The sequence below is a fragment of the Urocitellus parryii genome, chromosome 1 (genome assembly GCF_045843805.1).
Source record: "Urocitellus parryii isolate mUroPar1 chromosome 1, mUroPar1.hap1, whole genome shotgun sequence".
Classification (NCBI taxonomy): domain Eukaryota; kingdom Metazoa; phylum Chordata; class Mammalia; order Rodentia; family Sciuridae; genus Urocitellus; species Urocitellus parryii.
Window position 1 is genome coordinate 191,205,741 of NC_135531.1, and position 6,489 is coordinate 191,212,229.

The following is a 6,489-nucleotide window of genomic DNA, read 5'->3' on the forward strand; positions in this document are numbered from 1 at the left end:
TTGAGCATCCCTTATATAGTCTTTCCATGCTTTAGTATCTTTTAAAGACTACCAAATAAATTTCTTAAACATTTAATCTCATTTTATGCAAACTCTATTGGTTCTTTGCATGGAGATTTAAACACCTGGTCAGCTATGGTGGGCTTCAGGGAACATGCAGGCACCATACCTTCAGAGTAGCAGGAATGGGGCTGGCCACACTTCACTGTCTTCCTTTGTTGCTCCTTCCCAGTCTGCTCTGAACTGAGCTCCTTGTGACTTCTTGGTCCTGCTATTCCTGTCCCAGTCTTTCGCCACAATCTACCTTTCCTGTCCCTGCATTCAGGGTCCTTGTTCTCATCCTTAAAAATGCCTCCTGGGAACTTCTGCCCTTCTGGGGCCCTAAGACTTCTCTGTGCACTCTGGTACTCAATCAATTTCTTCCCTGTGTGTCACTGTGTGGGGATCTTCCCTTGGGCTTGAGTCCTCTGAGATCAAGGACTATCTAGAATTGATTTTCTGTGTCACAAGCTCCTGACATAGTTGCTGGCACAGAGAAGGCACTCACTATACACCAAGTATTAAGAGGAATTTAGAAAAAACTTTTTGTGGTTCTGCAGTTGAATCCAGGGATGCTCTTCTACTGAACTACTTCTCCAGCCCTTGGTTTTTTGTTTTGTTTTGTTTTGTTTTTAAATTTTGAGAAAGGGTCTCACTAAATTGCATAAACTGGATTAGAATTTGCAATCCTGCTTCAACTTCCCAAACTTCTGGGATTATAGGTGTGTGCCATCATACCCAGATAATTAAAGTGTTTTTTTTTAAAAAAAAAAAAAACTCAAACTTGTGTTTTGATTATTTACATTATAAACTGAATGGATTCCTCATCTTCTCAGTATTGAACAATATGGGAAAGGACACAAGAGACCAATCCTCATCCCCTAGAATGGAGAATGCTGGGGGCTGGGGATGTGGCTCAAGCGGTAGCGCGCTCGCCTGGCATGCGTGCGGCCAGGGTTCAACCCTCAGCACCACATACCAACAAAGATGTTGTGTCCGGTGAAAACTAAAAAATAAACATTAAAATTCTCTCTCTAAAAAAAAAAAGAGAGAGAGAATGCTGAAGGCAGGATGGGGGTAACATAAAAAGATAAAAGTCCCAACTAAAACAAGGCAAAGGGCTGGGGACACAGCTCAGTGGCAGGGCACTTGTCTAGTATGAGGAAGTCCCAGGTCCAATCCCCAGTTCTGGGGAAAAAAGGCAAATATTTGAATAGGTATTTCTTCAGGTTATCACTAAGCACATGAAAGGCACTCACTATTTTTGAATCATTAGCAAAATGCAAATCAAAACCACACTGAAAGTCTACTTTATATCCAGTAGGATGACTTGAATAGCAAGTGTTGAGGAGGATGTGGAAAAATTGGAATCTACATATGCTGCTGGTGGGAATGCACAATGTTGAAGCTGTTTTAGAAAACCCTTTGGTAGTTCCTGAAAATGTGAAATATAAAATTAACATTTGGCCCCGTGATTGCACTACCAGGTTATTTTATTTTATTCTTTTATCTTATTTAACAGACTCTAATATAGTACTTGCTATAAGTCAGGCAGTTTTAAGAAACTTACAAATATTAATTCAAGGATCAATTCAAATTTACAATGTTACTAGAAGAACCAATTTAAGATTTGATCTTAATTTATTTTTTTCTGTCATGATAAAGTTCATAAATTGGCTGGATGGTTTGCTACAAAGGGTGAGGGAGTCCTTGGTGATAATGATTAGTATTGCATTCAGACTCACGTCCTATGACCTGTGACTTGTATTCTTGAGACACTATCTAATAACTATGGAAATGACATCAACTAAATGTAAATTATCAACTATGCTTATCTTAGGAAACTGAATTTGCTCACCAAATATTCTTCAATTAATATACTATCACCTTAGTGTTCTTGTTATAATTTCTTCCTTCTTAGTACAAATTGTACAGATACTCTTGCTGCTTACGAAAAGGACATTGAGGTTTTTCTCCCTAGCTGTCCCTTTAAAATAACAATAAATTAGTATTTGTAGATACTCATTGTAAAAATGCAATACTCCATGACATTCTTTATTCTTCTCATGCTTGGAAACATACATGAAAACACCTTTAGAAATGAACTGGTGTGAATAGATAAGATGCTGCCTGAGAACTGAGTTTTCTTCTAAACACTTTTTCCTTCTTTTTCATTTTTTTGCAGTGCTGGTGATTGGACCTGAGTCCTTGCCAGAACTTATTTGAACATTTATTTCATGGTTTCTGATGAAAAGTTCACCATAATTCTTATTCTTGATCCTCAGTAGTTAAAATGTCCACTCCCAAAAACCCCTGTGAATTTTTAAAAATGTTCTCTTTGGTTTCTCTGCCATCTGAATATATGATATGTCCAGGTAGAGGTGTGTGTGCGTGTGTGTGTGCGTGTGTGTGCGTGTGTGTGTGTGTGTGTGTGTGTATTTGCAATTATCCTGTTTGATATTCCCTGAGTTTACTAGATGATGTGGTTTGTAGTCTTATCTACTAGATCTGTGGTTTGTAGTCTTATCATTCATTTTAGATATTTCTCAATCACTATTTCCTTAACACTTTTAATGCCTCATGTTTTTTTTTACTCCTTCTGGTATTTGAATTAAATATAAGTTATACCTTTTGATCTGTTTCACAGTTGTTGGGTGTTCTATTCTTCCTCACTCCTGCTCCACCTTCCTCTCCCTTACCCAGTTAATTTTCTCTTTGTATTTCCATTTTGGAACTTTGAATTGTCTCTTTTCAAATTCACTGACTTTTTTGCTTTCTGTTTTTTATTATGGTAAATATAATAACAAAATTTACCACTATGACCATTTTAAGTGTACAATTGAGCAGCACTTAAGTACATTCATAATTTTGGCAAACTGTTACCAGTATCCATTTCCAGAACTTTTTCATCATCCCCAATAAAAACTATATCCATTAAAAAATAATTCATCATTCTGCCCTTCCCATGAGCCCCTGGTAACTTCTAGTTCACTTTCTGTCTTTATGTAGTTACATATTTCAGATACATCATTTAAGTGGAATAATGCAATATTTTTCCTTTTGTGTCTGCCTTGTTTCACTTATCAGAGTGTTTTCAAGGTTCAGACATGTCACTGCATATATCAGAATTTTATTGTATATTTAAGGCTGTATACTATTTCATTGTATTATTATGCCACATTTTATTTATTCAGTTAATGAACTCCTGTGTTGTTGCCACTTTGTGGCTATTGTGAGTAATGCTGTAGTGATGAGTGGTGCACAAATTATATGTTTGAATTTGCACTTGGAGTTCTTTTGTGTATGTACTTAGTGGAAATGATGTGTTTTTTGAGGAACTGCTAAACTGTTTTCTACTAAGGCTGTACTATTTTACATTCCCACCAGGAATGCATGAAGGGTCTGATCTCTTCATATACCTACCAATACTTTTTCTATCTTCTTCTTTAATAGTTGTCCTACTGGGGATGATATGGTATCTCATTATAGTTTTGATTTGCATTTCTCTAATGATTATGAATGCTGATCATCTTTTCAGGTGCTCAAAGGCATTTGTGTATCTTTTTTGAAGAATTGTGTATTGTAGTCCTTTGACTCCCCCCCCCCATTTAGTACCAGGGATTAAACCCTGGGGTGCTCAGCCACTAAGCCACATCCCCAAACCTTTTAAATTTTTATTTTAAGCCAGGTTATCACTAGGTTGCTTAGGGCCTTGCTAAATTGCTGAGGCTGGCTTTGAACTCATAATTCTTCTGCCTCAACTTCCCTAACTGTAGGGGTTACAGGAATGTGTCAGTGTCCCTAGCCCTTTGTTCATTTTTTAAATCAAATTGCTTTGCTGTTGAATTGCAGTAATTCTTTATGTACTCTGTATTTTGCAATTTTGGTGAATTAATTCATTTTCACTAGCATTTTTTTGTGAAGTTTAAGGGACTTCTATGTATAAAATCATGTCATCTAAGAAGAGAAATAATTTTACTTTTGCCTTTCCAGTTTAGATACACTTAATTTCTTTTCCTTGCCTAATTGTTGTGGCTAAAACTGCTATACCATGTTGAGTAGAAGTCATGAAGTGAGTATTGTCTTGCTCCTGATCTTAGGGGAAAGGTTTTAATCATTTACCACAGAGGACTCTGGTAATTGTGGATTTTTAAATTCCCTTTATCATGTTGAAAAAGTTTCTTTTTGTTCCTAATTTACTGAGTATTTTATCACTTAAAGGTGTTGGATTTTGTCAATTTTTCTGCATTGATTAAGATGATCATGTGGGTTTCCCCCTTCATCCTACTAACATGCTGTTACAGTCCAATTCTTCAATGTTTCCACATCTTTGCACTTCAGGATTAAAACTCACTTGGTGTGTTTGCTAGTATTTTTGTTTAGGATTTTTACACCTATGTATTCAGAAGGGATACTGGTGTGTAGTTTCCTGTGTTTTTATCTTGTCTTGCTTTGGTATCATAGCAATTCTGTTTCATCAGATGAATTAGGAAGTGTTCTCTTCTTCTTCTTCCTCCTCCTCTTTCTCCTCCTCTTCTTTTTTTTTTGGAATAGATTGAAGATAGATTTAAATCTTCTTTAAATGCTTGGGGAGTTGGGTGCAGAGACTTGGGTGACTGAGGAAAGAGGGTGCAGAGACTTGAGAGGCCAGCCTCAGCCACTAAGTGAGACCCTGTCTCAAAATAAAAAATAAAAAGGATTGGGGGCATAGCTCAGTGGTGAAGTACCCCTAGGTTCAATCTCCAGTACTGCCCTATACAAAATGAGACAAAAAATCAGTTTGGGGAGTTCACCAGGAAAGCCATCTTGTCCTGAGCTTTTGTTGTTGTTGAGAGATTTAGAATTACTGATCCAATCTTCATAATGATAGGTCTTTTCAGATTTTATATTTTATTGTGATTAATTTTGGTGGATGTGTGTTCTAGAAATTTGTCCATTTCACGTAGCTCATTCAATTTGTTGGCACACAAGCCTTCATAGCATGCTCTTGTAATCCTTTTTATATCTGTAAAACTGGTATTAATGTTTCTACTTTCATTTACAAGTTGAGTCTTTCCTTTTTTGTTCTCAATCTAGTTAAAGGCTTGTCAACTTAGTCAATCTTTTCAAAATACCAACTTTTGATTTTGTTGATTTTTCTTTATTATTTTTCTATTATCTATTTTTATTTATCTCCACTCTAATCATTATTATTTCTATCTTTATGCTAGCTTTGGGTTAGCTTTCTCTTTTTTCCAGATTCTTAAGGTGTAAAGTTGGGTTATTGATTTGAAATTTCTTCTTCTTCTTTTTTTTTTAAGAGAGAAAGTGATAATTTTTAATATTTATTTTTTAGTTTTTGGTGGACACAGCATCTTTATTGTATTTTTTATATGGTGCTGAGGATCAAACCCAGCGCCCTCAGCATGCTAGGCGAGCACGTTACCGCTTGAGCCACATCCTCAGCCCCTCTTCTTTTTTAATGAATGCATTATGGCTGTGTATTTCCTTATTCACATTGCTTGTTTTGCTCCCAGAAATTTTGGTATGTTGTGTTTTCATTTTCATTTATCTCAAGGTATTTTAAAACACAACTTATTGATTCTTTACTACTTTGAGTCTACTGATGAGTTTATCACAATTATTCCTCATTTATGAGATGATTTTAATCTAACATTTTCTTTTGATTTTTTTCCCTTAGACCTTTGTTAGCTTACATTAATCACCTATTCTTACATGTTGTCTACTTTTTCAATTAGTGCCCCTAGTGTATAAATCTTAGTTATTTTATACTCCCTGTCTAATAATTCATTTATCTTTGTCATATATGAATCTGGTTCTGATGATTGCTTTGTCTCTTCACACATTTTTTTTTCTTTTGCCTGTAGCAGTGTTAAATAAACATCACAGGAAGCCACTCTTTTGTACTAAGCTCCAACAGACCAGACTAAAAATCAAAATGGAGTGACTCATGCTAAAGTTGCCTGACACCAAATGGAAATTAAGCTGTTACCCAACCTTCAGAGAAATCAGGAAAGAAAGAAAACTCTTGAATTTTCCAAACAGGTTAGTTTCACTGGACCTAATAATGAAGCTCTTTCTCTCTCTAATCCTCTCATACACACAGAGAAAGGTAACCTGAAGTAACCTGACATTAACCAATCTATTGTTTTCCTATTATTCTGTCTACCTGTCTCTGCCTTATGAGGAAAGTCATTTTGAAATGCCCAATCCTCTTTCTGTTCTTCATTTCTGCATTCTCAGCCTTTCTCCACCTAACCTAGGATAAAACCAAATTCTTCTGTTCAGATCATTGGAATACTCACACTATTTTATAGAATGAAGTGTTGCCTGATTCTAGAGTCAAAACTAAAACCAATTAAGATCATGAAACTGCTGTAATTTTGTCCTTTGAAACATTGCTTTGTAAATTGCTGTCCAAAGCCAAGCATTTATATAGGATAACAGGTA